The sequence below is a fragment of the Diabrotica virgifera genome, chromosome 8 (assembly GCF_917563875.1).
Source record: "Diabrotica virgifera virgifera chromosome 8, PGI_DIABVI_V3a".
Lineage (NCBI taxonomy): Eukaryota > Metazoa > Arthropoda > Insecta > Coleoptera > Chrysomelidae > Diabrotica > Diabrotica virgifera.
The window spans coordinates 131,173,907-131,192,353 of record NC_065450.1 but is presented as its reverse complement, the minus strand read 5'-3'; positions in this window follow the sequence as shown (position 1 = coordinate 131,192,353).

Sequence of the window (18,447 nt, the reverse complement as noted above, 5' to 3'; positions counted from 1 at the left end):
ACAGAATAGGTATTTTGAATACCTTTCAAACGAGGTATCACTTGCCATAAGGTCCCATTTAAAATTATTGGTCACAGTGGCTCTGTAACGTCATATGTAACTATCAGGTCACCTGTCATGACTAGTTAAGGAGCCTAAGTCCGTTTATTTCCTCCCTCCAAATTTCAATATTATAAGTATAACCGTTAATAATTTGCAATTATACAAGTAACAGTTATCCAAGAACAATCAAAAGCCACATCTTTAAGTTAATGATGACATTTTCAAGTAGAATGACATTCTAGTAATGTTTACAGTGTGAAGTTTACTACACGTAATTTTTCGTGTGAAGACAGAAAAAGTAGGGATAGCCGTAAAATATTTGCGAATTATGTACAGATGGCCTTAAGCAAAATCAATATTTATTTGTGCCATAAACTTTGTAACATTTTTTTTATATATACTAGGATTAGTTAATAATTAATTTACCCGTTGGATTAAATTTTAAACCCACTAGTACTCATTACGGGTACGCCTATGGCCGTTTTCGTAAATAACTACCCCTGGCTAAGTTTATTACCATAACGGTAGAAACTTAGCGGTACTAGCACATTTCGTTGTCGGTACGACAAACACAAATAAGTTATAGAGACCCTAATAAACTACTATTGTTATCTGTTTCGTATATAGACCTTCCAAGGAGTTCACTACTAAAATTCCGTTAGGTATTCCATCCTATTCAAAGCGGCAAGGGCATTACCAGGTTTTATGATCACTCTCCGTTTCAGTAAGATTTCAAAGGAACCACTTTCCCTTCTGAAAACAACTGTTAGGTATTTTGACTTCATTTTGCGGTATTTGTATGATGTACCGTTAATTTACCTAAAAACGCAAGTAGGTCGGATCTTTTTTAAGAGTTGCAATTTTTTTGAGTAGGGAGATTATATCCCCACTTTTTTAGAAGGAAAGCATCGCAAAGATTGCGAGGAGAAAAGGGACTTCGTGGCGGAGTATCGTGGGGTAGAAACGTTTGTCTAGTATCTAATACCTTATCTACCATCTACCTTACCTACAATATATCTTATCTGAGTGATATTCACTCTCATATCGTATCTGTAATTGGATCTGACATCCGCTTAGATTCAATTACCAAATAACTTCAATGTTTGCTTACTAAGTAAAGTAAATAATATAGAGTCAGTGCAGATTAAGAGGCAGAGCAACTGTAAGTGTCTTAATAATCCTACCTAAAACTATTTCCAAAAATAGAGCAATCTAAGGGCTATCTACCTCAACATATCTTCATCTATGGTTAAGGCTAACCTCAGATGAATCTCATCAGCGATTTCATCAATACAATTTTTTATTCATTAATAAAACTTTTCATTATCAAAACCAAGTACAAACATTCACTAATTCGTTAATAGCTGTGCGATTGGCTTTTTGTTTATGAAACCAAGTGCGGGGTGGTTTTTGATTTTTGATCATTAAACGTTTGTTAACTTTGTATGCTTTGCATTCAATTTTATTAAATCTTTGTACGTTATATTTTCTATCAATCATTAAGGTTACCATATCCGTTATCTCGAGATAAGCCCTAAACCAGTAAAGAGAGATTTCTCATTATAGATGATTGATTTGTTTTTTAATTCATAACCAGGCTCTCTTTACTGTGTTTTTAATTGTGCATGTTTTTGTTATAATATGTTACTTGTATTTATTCCATCATAATTTTTGTTTATCTCTAACTGTACACCACAACACATTAATTGTTGGTGCAGTTTTGATGGGTGTATATGCATTGTTTTCTCTTTATTTCTTGTGTTTTTTTTGGACTCACCCTTCTGGTGAGCCATTTGTTTAATATATTGTTTTTTATTTATTTTACTAGTTTTATTTATCTACTCATAATAAATTCCCTGATAAAAAATTATTGCTAAATATTTACTAATTAACTGTCTATATCTTTTCTTGTATTTGGTCTCAGAACTTCATTATCTTTTCTTACCTACCTGTTTATCCTTAGGTTAGGTAACTTTACCTATCTATCTTTTTATCTGTTTCTCTCTCTTCTCTTATCTACCTTCTCTTGTCTTATCTTTACCTATTTCTTCTATTGGCTCCCTTCCGTTCCAAAAGCTAGTTTCGAACCCACCACTCCCTCTCCACCTACCATCTGGCTGCTGTCGCAGTGTCTCCATTGGTGACCTTTCTAGCACCATCCAAAAAAGGTTTCCGAGGTTACACATTTTTATGGCGCCCAACGCCCATTTTATGACGCCCAAGCAACGTGGAGCCTGATTATCTTCTTACTTTTCTTTAAACATTCTTATCTAATCATTTTCTTAGTTATCTCTATACATTCATCTAACGCCCACGCTACACGTGCCCTGATCATTTTTCATTGTTCTATTTCCATTTATTTTCTCCTTCTATTTGCTTTATCTTTATCTCAGTTAATTCTTCATTTTCTTTTTACGTTCCTTCTGGAAACACACTACAAAAGTTTCTCCATATTTAGCTACAAATTTTGAATTAAACCTGATCTTTCTTCGAGGTATTTATAATACATATTTTTATATTTTTTATTACCTACCTGTAGACTCAAATTAAAAATGAATAATTTTGAAGTCAATTTTCTTACGTTAGAGGAGATTACTTATGAATTAAAAATCAGAGGAACTGTTACGAGTAGAAAAATAAAAGAAAAGAGGAAAATCCTCAAAAGATTATTGGTGAGGGATAACAGTAATCAATTTTATCTAGATACCTTAAATTTTGATAATGAAAAGACCGCCATTACAAAATCTAGCGAGAATATTTCAAAGTTAGTTGAAGAATTTGAAGGTTCCTCAACAGACTCTTGTGTTCGACAAGTAAAGTCTAGATTAATTCATTTGTTAGGTAGAATAGAACGCCTCCCTATCTCCGAGCCTGTTTCTGAGGAACATATATCTTTCCGCAATGAATCTAACGCTACTTGTCTGTTATTGGAGCAAGAGATAAATGATAAAATAATTCCTTTATCTTCTAGTTCTTCTTCTGTCGAGGTTGTCTCTCCTCCTCCACAGATTATACATGTTTCTACTCCCGATGGAAATATCTCCAAATATTCCATATTCAAATGGAATGTTAAGTTCAATGGTGACCCCAAGACTCTCTTTGATTTTATTGAACGAGTTAGTGAGTTTTCTGAATCCCGTAACGTTCCGAAAGACGTTCTATTTAATTCGGCTATTGAATTTTTCTCTGGCGATGCCGCGGTGTGGTTTCGCAGTATTAAGTCCACTATAAATTCTTGGGATGGACTTATTGAACTCCTAAAATCCACTTTTCTATCTCCCGATGTCGACGAAGATCTTTGGGATCAAATCAAAAGCCGCAAACAAAAACGTAGCGAGCCTATCGTCATTTTCGCCGCTCAAATGCTCTCTCTTTTTAATCGATTATCTCGCGGATCTTCCGAATCCACAAAGTTAAGGATTATTCGTAAAAATATCTTACGGGAACATATCCCTCATGTCCCTTTGACAGAAATTAATACCGTGCGTGAACTAACTCAAACTGTTAAGAAGTTGGAAGATGCTAACCCCTCCTTGTTGGCAAACTTCTTCCAAAATTCAAAAGTGTCTGTTGTCGAGACTGATACTCCTCAGTCGAAGCGTCGTTCTCACAACAATACCTCAAATGCCAGACCTTCTTCATCTAACTCTAATCAAGAATCTAATTTACCTAATTCGAGTAATAAAAATACTTCGAAAGTAGTGTCCTGTTGGAACTGTCGAACTGTCGGCCACACTTATCCCCATTGTAAGAAGGAACAACGGAACCGTTTTTGCTACAAATGTGGAAAACAGAATATGACAGTCCATACGTGTTCTTGTTCAAAAAACTAGTTAGTCGAGTTTGTTCTGTCGGTGCAATCTCGTTACCTTTCCGCCCTAGCATTTATTTATTTATCGTATGGCATAGATACAACAAAAACACATAATTTTAAAAAAAGTATATAAAACACTACATGAAGTATCACAAACGAACATCTAATGTATTAATATACTGTAAAACATTTTCGGTCGCATTCAGGAACTCATCGAAAACTCCAGGGTATCGCCTTCGGGGGCATTCCTCAATAATGTGGCGGATGGTCTGCCGTTGCGCACCACAATCACACTCAGGAGTAAGGGCCTTTCCCCATCTATGCAAGCTGTCAGCACATCTACCGGTCCCTGTCCTTATTCTGTTCAGCGCCGTCCATGTATTGCGGGGCAGTTCAAAGCCTGGCGGTTTCTGATCGATACAGGCCATTTGGTGTGATTCCTGTGATGAGTCGCTCTCCCATTGTCTTCTCCAAGCGTTGGTGAAGTCGAAATGTTCCTGATGTAGGGAGGTGGCCCTTAACAATGGGGGATATCTGGAGCGCAGTCTTTTCATTTCGATATCAAGCTTATCATGGTGGATGGGTAGTTGATGGTTAGCCTAGATTTTTCGATATTCTCTGAGAAGAGAATGACTTCTTCTTAGTTTAGGCGGTGGAATGTGACTCAGAATGGGAAGCCAATAGTTCGGTGTTGGTCGAATTGTACCTGAGATCATTCGCATTGTCTGGTTTAATTGGGTGTCAATGATCTTCCTGTGTTTGCTATTGAGCCATACCGGCGAAGCATATTCAGCCGCCGAGTATACGAGTCCGAGAGCGGATGATCTGAGTACGGAGGCTGAGGACCCCATATGGTGCCACATAGCTTTTGGATTATATTATTTCGCGTCTTCAGTTTTTCTGCCGTTCTTTGTAGGTGTTCCTTAAAACTTAAGGTTCTGTCAAGAGTCACTCCAAGATATTTTGGTGTAGAGTTATGAGCGAGTAGTCTGTTTTCAAAGTGAACGGAGAGTTTTTTGTTGGCTTGGGCATTATTCAGATGGAAACAGCACACTTCAGTTTTCGTTGCATTGGGCCGTAGCCTCCATTTGCGAAAATATTCACCCATAACATCAAGGTCATCCGTCAGTATTGTCTCTGTAACATTCATGTTATTATGTCTTGCTGCAATGGCCCAATCGTCAGCGTACCCAAATTTCTGCGAAGTTGTCCTAGGTAGGTTCGCGATGTATAAATTAAAGAGTAAGGGTGCCAAAACAGATCCCTGTGGCAGTCCATTGCTGAGCTTCATTTGGACACTTCTTAAGTTGCCCATTGTGACGTGAAAAGGTCTGTCGGTGAGCATGCTATCAATGAGTTTGGTTACCTTTTGGCACGGGATGGCACGGATCAGTTTGCAGATTAGTCCTTGTCTCCAGACGGTGTCGTATGCAGCTGATAGGTCAATGAAAGCAACGGATGTTTTTTGCTTTCTTTGAAAACCTGCTTCGATATGTGTTGTTAGGGATAGGATCTGATCTGTGCAGCTGCGGTTAGGTCTGAACCCTGCTTGCTCAATAGGTATCACCCCCAATATGGTGTTACTAATTCTGTTGTGGATTAAGCGTTCCAACAGTTTATAGATACAGCTCAGCAGTGCAATCGGTCGGTAGTTTTGGGGTTGATCATTTGCTTTTCCTGGTTTCAATATGGCTATAATGGAGGCCTTTTTAAGGAAATGGAGGATTTCTCCTGATTTTAATATATCTGTGTAGAAATCAGCCAGCCATTTCCTAGCATATTTGCCACAATGGAGTAAAAATTCTGGATGTATTTTATCGGAGCCGGGTGCCCTTCCAGATTTAATTTCTGATATTGCTGAGGTAATTTCTTCTGGAGTAAACTCGTCAGAGTATTCAGATGTAGGCGGGCATGCAGACTTTAATATTTTTAGGTCTTGTTTTACTTTGGTGGTGTGGTCACGATCTCTAGGTGCCCTTGAGTTTGCTACAATGTGGGAGGCCACTCTGTTGGGAACTATTGGTACTTTGTCTCTAGTTGAGTGTCTGCTACTACCAAGTTTTCTAAGTAAGGACCACGCTTTTCTGCTTGATTTACTAAAGTCTAGTTTTTCCACAGTTTCCATCCATTTTTTCCGTCTGGCTGCATCCAAACTGTGCAGCAGTTCGTCCGCAATTTCTCGGTCTTGGCTTTCGTTGTATTCTTGATACAATTTTTCGCATTTTTCCGCCCTAGCAAATCCGACGTTAAAGTTCAAAATAAGTGGGCTAAATGGTTAAAGACTGTCAAACACTTCTATCATAATAATGGTACGAAAATTGCCCCTGTACTAATTAATAAAATTAGCGATTCCCGACCGCACATTTCTGTGTCGATTTTCTCGAGAAATTTTACAGTTCTTCTAGATACTGGGTGTTCTATCACCATAGTAGGTTCTAACGGTATTAAATTCCTGGAATCCAATAACTTATGTGTAAATCCATCTCAACATCAAAACATTTCTCTAGCTGATGGATCTAATCGCACTGTTACAGGTGTAGTCGACCTTCCTATCTTAGCTAACGATGTCTGTCATGTCATTAAAGCACTAATTGTACCTACGTTACCTTATAAATTTATCCTCGGTAGCAATTTCGTTAAGACATTCGCTCTTATTATAGATTTTTCTAAAAATACCTGGCTTACCGGCGATAATGACCCACAAACTTTTACCGATATTGATAATGAACTGGATGAAGTATCTTTATGTACTATCGATGATTTAAGTCCCGATCAAAGACGTGTCGCGACTAGCACTATTGAATCTTTCTCGCAAATTAGCAATATGAATGGATTAGGCCGCACCGATAAAATCCAAATGAGTATTGATACCGGTGACGCGAAACCTTTCAAAAAACGCGCGTTCCCCATGTCCCCCTATATGTCCAAAATTCTCAACGAAGAATTGGACGAAATGCTTAATTTAGGTGTCGTTGAACCCACTAATAGTCCATGGAGTTCGCCAGTACTCCTAGTTAAGAAAACTAATGGCGAGTATCGCTTTTGTTTCGACGGTAGAGCTCTCAATGAGGTAACTAAACGAGACTCGTACCCCTCGCCTAATATTGATAGGGTTCTTTCTTTACTGAAAGGTGCCAAATTTATAAGTTCCGTTGACTTGAGAAAAGCTTTCTCGCAAATCCCTTTAGATCCCTCTTCGAGAGAAAAAACAGCTTTCAGTATCATCGGAAGAGGTTCCTTTCAATTTACCGTCATGCCTTTTGGTTTATGCAATTCGGTCTTTTCGGTCCTAAATATGAACCGAACATATTTTGTTATCTTGACGACATCATCATTTGTTCCGACAATTTCGAAGAACATATTAAATTATTATCTGAGGTTAAAAATAGGTTAAAATAGGCCAAATTAACTATCAATGTCGATAAGTGTGAATTTTTCAAGTCTGAACTAAAATTTCTGGGTTACATTGTAAGAGATAATCTCTTAAGAACTGATCCAGAAAAAGTCTCTGCATTGATTAATTATCCTCGTCCAAAAACTTTTACGGAAGTTAAAAGATTTATTGGGATGTGCTCTTGGTATAGGCGATTTATAAATAATTTTTCGACCCTTGTCTCTCCTATAAATGACCTATTAAAAGGTAAAAAGAAGAAACATTCCGTAGAATGGACTGATTCCGCTGAAGACTCCTTTATTTTAATTAAGGATGCTCTTATCTCCGCCCCTGTCTTAACTCAACCTGCTTTTTTAAAGCCTTTTATTATCCAATGTGACGCTAGCGATACTGGGTTAGGAGGTGTCTTAGCACAAACCGTCGATGGTTCGGATGTCGTTATTGCCTATGCTAGTCGTACTTTATCTAGGGCTGAACGAAACTACTCTATCACTGAGAGAGAATGTTTAGCCGTAATTTTCGCTATAGAGAAATTTCGTCCTTATATCGAAGGAGTCAAATTTCAAGTAATTACCGACCATCATTCCCTGTTGTGGTTAAAAAACATTAGCAATCCTTCTGGCAAACTTGCGCGTTGGGCTATGCGCTTACGTCAGCATGATTTTGAGCTTATTCATCGTAAAGGAACTTCACATATCGTCCCCGATGCTCTAAGTCGCATGTTTACTAACGAATCTATGTTAGAAAAACCACAAATATCTTATCTGGAAGTCGACAAGGACCGAATCGATCCCTGGTTCGATGATTTTCGCTCTAAAATTTTATTAGAGCCCAACAAGTATCCTCAGTGGAAAGTCGGGGATGACTTTGTCTATAAATCAATCCCTTCCAAATTACCGGTTTCCACCAATAATACAGAGTGGAAAATTTTAGTACCGAAACCCCAAAGAAATGATATTATCACTTCTTGTCACGATCCCCCTACCTGTGCCCATTTCGGCTATTTCAAAACTCTGAATCGGATTCAAGAGTTGTACTATTGGCCCAAAATGCGGAAAGATGTACTTCGATTTGTTAGGTCTTGTAAAACTTGTGGAGCTCAAAAGATGTCGACTTTAGCTCCCATGGGTTTAATGGGACGAGAGAAATCCGCTCGGTTCCCTTGGCAAATAATTGCCGTGGATCTTATTGGTCCGCTTCCTCGCTCAAAAAAGGATACACTTTTCTTCTTGTTGTTACCGACTGGTTTTCGAAATTTACGTTGATCCATCCTTTGCGGAAAGCTACAACGCAAAATATCGTTAATTATCTTGAAAACGACGTTTTTCTTATGTTCGGAGTCCCTCAATTTCTTATATGCGATAACGCCCGAAATCTTAATAATTCGTCGTTAAAGAATTTCTGTAATAGGTATAAAGTCCAAAAAATATGGTTTAATGCCGTCTATTCGCCCCAGTGCAACTTTGTTGAACGTAGTAATAAAACCATAGGAACTGCTATCAGGTGTTACATTAAAGACCATTCCGATTGGGATAAAGAGATTTCAAAAATTCGTCAAGCCATCAATACCGCTAGACACAAAGTCACGAAATATGCCCCATCTGTTCTCAATTTTGCTAGGTATGTCCCTATTGCCGGTAATTATTATTCTTCATCTGCAGAGAATAATTCCCTATCTTCCGTTACCTCCGATCAACATGATCAATATGTTTCCGAAATACAAGGATTAAGTGAAGTATTTGAGGAAATACAACTTAATCTGAATAATGCGTATCAACGCAATGCTAAGACATATAACTTACGGCGACGCGATGTACAATTTCACGTCGGTGACACGGTATGGAGACGAAATAAAGTGCTATCAAAAGCCGTTGATAAATTTATGTCAAAATTAGCACCCAAATATATCTTATGCACGGTAGTTAAAAAGCTATCTCCCCTCGTATATACGTTGAGAAATCCCGATGGTTCAAACGCTGGCAACTGGCATATTAAGGATTTGAAACCATATGTCGGGGATTCTGATGATTCTTCGAGTGATGATCAATCCGATCAGGACTAGATTGTTTGCCAGCTATTATCTATAGGCATATCTATATATTCACATATGGATATTATTTTTTTATTTTCTCTCGTCTACCCCCTTGATTACCCACCAAAAGTCACATATATCTTTGAGTACGGTTAGGTGAAAAAAATATCACAATACCGTTATCTATTCGATCTGCGGGTGAGCTGAGCACTCGCTGATTTCTAGTATCTTACCGTTGAGTGAAAATCACTCAAACTATGTAATTATCTCTGAGCAAACTCATTACCTTACCGTTAAGTGGAAAATCAATTAGATTATCTTTGAGTAAAGTGCATTTATCTTTGCTCACTATATTATCGTTAAGTGGAAAACCACTCAAACTATCGATGCGAAAGCACCCTATCTGGTCAGTAAATGGAAAATCATTTGCTTACTGTACCGTGAAAGTTATAATAACCTTGATCACGTTGTTATACTTTTAGTATCTATATAGTAGTTATAGTAACTCCTATATTACCTATTATAGTTTTTAGTTTTTATAAGAAGTCCTTTATGGATTTATCAACACAAAATGGCGATAATTTATTTATGATCTGACATACAACCAGTTATGAATCGAGCTACCATGAGTGAATCGCAAGAATATAACTCTCGACGTAAACTTTATTTTTCTTCTTCCATATTTCGGAATCTGTTTTGACCTTACTAGTTGTCACGAGAGGAACGGCTAGGACGATGATCTGGGATTCGTTCGCTAGGGACCTGTTGAGCTTTTAAGGAAGATAGACAGATTCTTCTTAAATCTTCTTACTCTTTCATTCTTTCTTTTAGTACTTATGTTGTCTACCAGACCCTTTTCCCTGATATGACTTAGAAATTTTCGTATGTTAACTTCAATCCGATTGTGACTTAACCGAATATGTCCCTAAATTTAATTTAGGCGTGTGATACGCGCAGCTATCAACTGACAACCATGTACTTACTTCTTTCTTCTTCTTCTATTTTTTTACATTTAGTTGAGTTTTTATTTATTCTTTTGTGATATGCACTTTGGCATAGGTATCTCAATGACTTTAAGATTTTATCGAGCGTTGTTAATTTAGCCATTTTAATACCGTATCTTTAATTAGAGATTTCCTAAAAATATCTCTTTCTCTAATTTATCTGGCCGAAATACTCATGACTACCGAATTCGATGTTATTCCTTCGATAGGTAGTCCTGTTAAATTGACGTTTACTTTAGATGCCTTTGTTATTCTGACGTTGGGTTACCTCCTTCGTTAATAATGATAACGTTTTTATATCTTTATATTTAGCTTATATATTTCTCGAGGCACGTTCCTCGAATAGTTTTAAGGGCATAGAAAAAATGTATCCTTAGGTTTTTATCAGAAACCACTGTCCTTCCTCTTCACCGGTTTCCTCTCTTGGGAGGGGGCTGTGTAACATTTTTTTTATATATACTAGGATTAGTTAATAATTAATTTACCCGTTGGATTAAATTTTAAACCCACTAGTACTCATTACAGGTACGCCTATGGCCGTTTTCGTAAATAACTACCCCTGGCTAAGTTTATTACCATAACGGTAGAAGCTTAGCGGTACTAGCACATTTCGTTGTCGGTACGACAAACACAAATAAGTTATAGAGACCCTAATAAACTACTATTGTTATCTGTTTCGTATATAGACCTTCCAAGGAGTTCACTACTAAAATTCCGTTAGGTATTCCATCCTATTCAAAGCGGCAAGGGCATTACCAGGTTTTATGATCACTCTCCGTTTCAGTAAGATTTCAAAGGAACCACTTTCCCTTCTGAAAACAACTGTTAGGTATTTTGACTTCATTTTGCGGTATTTGTATGATGTACCGTTAATTTACCTAAAAACGCAAGTAGGTCGGATCTTTTTTAAGAGTTGCAATTTTTTTGAGTAGGGAGATTATATCCCCACTTTTTTAGAAGGAAAGCATCGCAAAGATTGCGAGGAGAAAAGGGACTTCGTGGTGGAGTATCGTGGGGTAGAGACGTCTGTCTAGTATCTAATACCTTATCTACCATCTACCTTACTTACAATATATCTTATCTGAGTGATATTCACTCTCGTATCGTATCTGTAATTGGATCTGACATCCGCTTAGATTCAATTACCAAATAACTTCAGTGTTTGCTTACTAAGTAAAGTAAATAATATAGAGCCAGTGCAGATTAAGAGGCAGAGCAACTGTAAGTGTCTTAATAATCCTACCTAAAACTATTTCCAAAAATAGAACAATCTAAGGGCTATCTACCTCAACATATCTTCATCTGTGGTTAAGGCTAACCTCAGATGAATCTCATCAGCGATTTCATCAATACAATTTTTTTTTCATTAATAAAACTTTTCATTATCAAAACCAAGTACAAACATTCACTAATTCGTTAATAGCTGTGCGATTGGCTTTTTGTTTATGAAACCAAGTGCGGGGTGGTTTTTGATTTTTGAACAGTAAACGTTTGTTAACTTTGTATGCTTTGCATTCAATTTTATTATATCTTTGTACGTTATATTTTCTATCAATCATTAAGGTTACCATATCCGTTATCTCGAGATAAGCCCTAAACCAGTAAAGAGAGATTTCTCATTATAGATGCTTGATTTGTTTTTTTAATTCATAACCAGTCTCTCTTTACTGTGTTTTTAATTGTGCATGTTTTTGTTATAATATGTTACTTGTATTTATTCCATCATACTTTTTGTTTATTTCTAACTGTACACCACAACATATTAATTGTTGGTGCAGTTTTGATGGGTGTATATACATTGTTTTCTCTTTATTTCTTGTGTTTTTTTTTGGACTCACCCTTCTGGTGAGCCATTTGTTTAATATATGTTTTTTATTTATTTTACTAGTTTTATTTATCTACTCATAATAAATTCCCTGATAATAAATTACCGCTAAATATTTACTAATTAACTGTCTATATCTTTTCTTGTATTTGGTCTCAGAACCTCATTATCTTTCCTTACCTACCTGTTTTCGTTTCTAAGGTTTCTTAATTTTCCCCTTTCAACCCCAAAAAGTTAAGTGGCGCCCTGTATCTCTTCTCTTATCTTAGGTAACTTTACCTATCTACCTTTTTATCTGTTTCTCTCTCTTCTCTTATCTACCTTCTCTTGTCTTATCTTTACCTATTTCTTCTATTGGCTCCCTTCCACGTTCCAAAAGCTAGTTTCGAACCCACGACTCGCTCTCCACCTACCATCTGGCTGCCGTCGCAGTGTCTTCATTGGTGACCTTTCTAGCACCATCCAAAAAAAGGTTTCCGAGGTTACAACTTTTATTTCTGTTTTCTAACAGTAGTAAAATGTATTTTAAATTTAATAAATTACATACATTCTTCTTTTTATGTCAATTAATTTAATTCAAAAAAAATTTTTTTTGATGCCCTGTATAAATAATTATTTTAATGGTTATATTACTGAATAGAGAATTGAATTACCTTTCAAATGAGTAAGCACACGACCCCTATTTTCATTTAAAAAAATAGTCGATTACGTCATCACGCCCAGATGTATGACGTCACTAGTATGTGATATATGTCAAAAAATCATATTTTAAAAATGAAATAACTTTTGCAGTTCACATTTTTTTCTAATTCTGTAAATAAAGCAGTTTTAGGGGGGTCAAAATATAGTGAATAAGGGACCCTCCAAGTATTACGTAACGCAGGTTGGTGGTGGGGTTAAAAATCTTCAAAAATTGCGTTACGCATTAGTTAAACTCCCATAAGAGTGCGTTACGTAGGGGGGGTGTTAAAAATCTTCAAAAATCGCGTTACGTAATACTTGAACGCTCCCTAACCCTGTACACAAAATCGAAATTTTCCCATTCTTCCGTTAAAGTATTTCCCAGTTCATCATGTTTATATAAAGCGACGATACGGGCTCCTAAGCGTCTTTCTAGGTAGTCCCAAACATGCTTAATTGGGTTTAGGTCTGGGGTGACTGCTGGCCAATCTAGAACTTGAGTAATAACCTCTTAAAGATACTGCATTGCTATTCTAGCAACGTGCGGGCGAGCGTTGTATTGCATAAGAACGAAATTATTTCCAATAATTGGAACAAACGGCACGACATTTTCTTCACTAAATATATACATATATACAGTGCTTTTCAGATAAAACTATCCACCTTATATAACTTATCCACTGATTTTTAGAAAAAACGCAAAAACACGTCAAATAATACCTGAAGGGGGAGACAATATGCCATATTAAAGCTTGCCGGGAAAGGTACCCTCTCACCCCATATCATCCCTTAATTTTTTTTAAATTACTTCCACCTTTTTTATTTGATTTTTGGATTCTCCTCTTTCTACTGATTTTAAAAATGTATAACACATGAGGCTTAAAGTGATTAGTTTATGAGAAAAATAAATACAAAAGCAAGAAAACTGGATTGAATAAAAATTATTTTTTTAAATTTTATAACATTTAGAATGAACATTTCACTACCAAAAATTTGAACAATAATTATTCAAAATTTAACAATAAATATTCAAAATTTCGAAAGTCATTTTGAATAATTATTGTTAAAAAGAGTTACAAAAGAGTAACTTTGATACAGTTTGAAATTTGAAGCTCTTTTGTGGCGCGTTTACTTCACATTTAGCAAATAATATCTATTATGAAAAAGTCTTTTAAAATAAAACCAGAATTTTATTTTGCATCAAAATGAAGATACATTTTCGCGCCCCGTAATATTCATATCAGATCCTTTGTAGCTGGAATATTGTATGCGGCACTCACCTTTACGGCGTTTAGCGAATCTTTATTCTTGTATCAGGAGATTTTCAAAGTTATTACTTTATAAATTAAATGTATATAAATGGTCGCCTTTGTCGCATTATCTCCCAAAAATGATCTAGTGTACATCGAATGTACACTAGATTTTTTTCTATTCGAAATAAATTGAAAAAAAAAATATTGGGATGGCCGGTAAATGAACTCGGATTGCCCGTTGCCCGATTAAATTTAGCATCGTAACCACTACAAATACATAAATCATTTCGGAGATAATGGTTAATTGGATTATACTTTTGTAGCTTAATAATTTCTAAACGGCTTAACCGATTTTGATCACTAAACATAAGTTTGAAACGAGAAGTAGTATCTGACGCATCTAAGGTCAAGTATGAGAAATGAAGGTATTACAGGATGTATTGAGCTTGAAACACTGTTTTTTCCCATAGGAAATAGATGTGATCATACCTATGAAGCTCTATAACTTAAAAATTCGAATTTTCCCGGATATGAAATATACACGGTTAGATGCGCCTAGAGCCCTTCTACAAACGCTCTGTTATTGGTGCAATTCGTAGGTTGAAATTTTGAGTAATTGTCGAAAAATTAAATTTTCAAAGCTAGGTTTTCAGTTATTCGGCTATACTGAGCGGTATGTACGTCTGATCCTGACGGCTTAGACAAAATTTGAAAGCTTAGCTCAACACTATTGATTTGGTGTATTTTATGCTCTCCTGTCTCTTCTTGAACCGAAGATATATACCCCCAAATATATGTTGTTTTGTACCTACCAAGTCCTATAGCTGGCTTAGGGGTGATAAAAAGTCACAAACTACACCGGTTCTGAATCGGTCCTGACCACTCTTTAAAAACAGAAAAAAATTCAGGATCGGTTTAACTTTTCTACATACATACATATCCACAAACATTTTCCCTTTTTTAAATAGAAATTGAGTCATATTTCTGAGATCGGTAACTTTTCAATGGTATAACCGATTTTTAAAATTAGACATGCGTTGGAAAGGCAATGATCAGTACTATCATAAGCCGTAAAGGCCGGACTTAAATTTTCAAAATTCTTGGGAGTTTTGGGGACGAGAACGAAAAACAGACCCTAAATATGAAGGGCCGTAAAATCCACACTCTTGGACCAAAATGAATGGTTGACATATGTATGGTCTTGTCCTGAACTTTAAGGTGGGATTTGGCCCAATTTTCAATTCAGTCAGATGTAGAAAATCGAAAATGTCGTGTATTAGTGTCGCGTGTAGGGGGGTTGTGCGCCACTGGCGAGAACTGCCGTTCTCTGAGGATATATATTTAAATAAATATATAAATTTATGTCTATAGCATAGAAGGTGTCCTTTTATTTGATTTTAATTTGGCCTCAATATCTTATTGATATATTTTGACGTCACTGGGTTGTGTCTATGTGTGTACAATCATTATCTCGACTTGGCTACCCCGACTTACGCGAACCCGTAGTTACGCGAGTTTCTGACCTCGACAAGGTAAAAATGATTCTCCTGTATCACATATGAAAAGGAAAACGTTATAGGTATTTTATTAAATTTTATCTATCGAAATTGATAGACCGTCTGAACGGTCTAAGGGTGTAAGGGACAAAAAAAAATTCTCGAAGCTGTGAAAACACAGTCACAATATTTCCTTCAGAAGTTCAACCTTCGTTCGTAAACGTCATGGTATTATCGCCGAGATAGGAACAATGTTAAAATTATGGTATGATCATCAGAGAAATGTGAAAAATTGTCCTATTAATCAGAACAAGGTGTGCTCTCAAGATAAGCTGATTTTTGAGAAATTTAACCCGGCATTGGTCGCTATATGAGATTTTCTCTCACGGTTTTAGAATATTGCACACAATTTTTCCCTGGTAAAATATACATGCTGTACTTCCTTCGAGTCTCCTAGTTATCCTTCCTTTACAATCGAATAGCTAAGATGGTGGTTCAGTTGACTTACGTGGCCCGATTGTTAAGTCAGTGCGCTTGTATTGGGTATTAGTACAAATTTAAATTCAACAGTCACATGGTATAAAGCTAATAATAACTTTATTATCTAAATTTAAAATATATTTTGAAAATTTTATTTCGTAAAAAAAGGCAAAATTTGGATGTGTAAGACAAAATTTCACGCGCGACCACTCGCGTAATAGTCAACCTAGCGACCAATTGAGGGTTGCATATTTACAAATGCTAGCGTGTGTAGACACCAAGGTGTTGAAATCAGTTAGGGTTTGGAAAAACAGTACACTTACAAATGCTAGCGTGTGTTGACACCACGGTGTTGAAATCAGTAAGGGTTTGGAAAAACAGTACATTTACAGATGCTAGCGCGTGTTGACACCACGGTGTTGAAATCAGTTAGGGTTTGGAAAAACAGTATATAGGTATACATATGCTAGCGTGTATTGACACCAGGATGTTGAAATCAGTTAGTTAGGGTTTGAAAAAACAGTACATTTACAAATACTAACAGATTTGGATACCAGAGTGTTGAAACCAGCTAGCTTTTTAGTGGCTATACATACATAGATGCTAACGGCTATTGACATTGATTTTATGCAGTATGGTCCAAATGTCTGGAATAAATTCATTTATTTTATTTTAAGAAAAAATCCTGAAACAGGTCGATATTTAATTTTAAATTATGACTTCTTGACATATATGTACATATATATTTCTTGACATATATCAAACTAGTGACGTCATCCATCTGGGAGTGATGACGAAATCGATGATTTTTTTAGATAAGAATGGGGGTCGCGTGCTAGCCCATTTGAAAGGTTGTTCAGTTCTCTATTCAGTAATATAAATTTTAACATAATTACTTATACTGGGTGTCCAAGAAAAATTTTTTTGAATTAAATTAACTCACACAAAAAGAAGAATGCATGTAATTTATTTAATTTAAAATACACTCTATTGCTGTCAGAAAACAGAAATTTTTTTTGATAAATAAACATTGCTTTTAGCTTAATTTTAATGTTCAAGCTGCCACCCATCTGTCTCTTGGCAGTTTGAACATTGAATTTAAGCGAAAAGCAATGTTTATTTATGAAATAAACATTTCGTTCTGTTTTGTGACAGCAATAGAATGTATTTTAAATTAAATAAATTACATATTATATTATTTTTCTTTTTGTGTATAATAATTTAATCCAAAATAATTTTTCTAGGACACCTTGTATAAATAATTATTTCAATGTTTATATTACTGAATAAAGAATTGAATAACCTTTTAAACGAGCTAGCGCACGACCTCTATTCTCATTTAAAAAAATCATCGATTGCGTCATCACTCCCAGATGGATGACGTCACTAGTATGATATATATGTCAAAAAGTCATAATTTAAAATTAAAAATGGACATGTTTTAGGATTTTTCCTTAAAGTCGGTGGCTTCAGAAATATTTTATTTATTCCAGACATTTGCACTGTACTGTATAAAATCAATATCAATAGCCGTTAGCATCTATGCATGTATAACCACTAAAAAAGCTAGCTGGTTTCAACACTCTGGTGTCCAAATCTGTTAGTATTTGTAAATGTACTGTTTTTCCAAACCCTAACTGATTTCAACACCCTGGTGTCAACGCACGCTAGCATCTGTAAATGTACTGTTTTTTTTCCAAACCCTAACCGATTTCAACACCCTGGTGTCTACACACGCTAGCATCTGTAAGTGTACTGTTTTTCCAAACCCTAACTGATTTCAACACCCTGGTGTTTACACACGCTAGGGTCTGTAAATATGCTGCCGGCATAAGGAGGATGCTGGGAAGATGACTAAAGATGAAATATTAAACGGTAGTAACGGTTGGTCCAGCCGATTCAGTTATCCAGATATAAAGAAGGTGGTTAACATCCATACATATTTGCGCCACTACCTTAAGGGCAAATAAGGCCGTTCTTTTACCCATTCCGTTTCTGAAGCCAAACTAAGTGTTACTAATAATCTTGCTCCAGTAATCTGAAAATCATTTGATGTATAATTTTCAAGAATACCTTTAGACTATGGCGCATTAAACTGATGGTTCGGTGGTCACAGCATTCTTTGGTGTTAGCTTCTTTCCGTAAAGTTACGAACGTCGACTTAAGCCATTTGGAATGACGCCTGTATCATAATGTAAACATAGTATTGTACAAGTGGTTTAGTATGTCTATTTGATCTTATGAGATTTATTTATTTATTTTTGCTGGTATCTTGTTACCACCTGTAGATTTATTATCTTTTGACAATTTTAGTGCGTACATGGCAGCTTCTTTTGGTACCTATACTGGGCCCAGTTTCTCTATTGTTGCATAGTTCTATGTTTCCTGTTTGCCTCTCAACTTTTAAATAGTTCATATATGTCTTG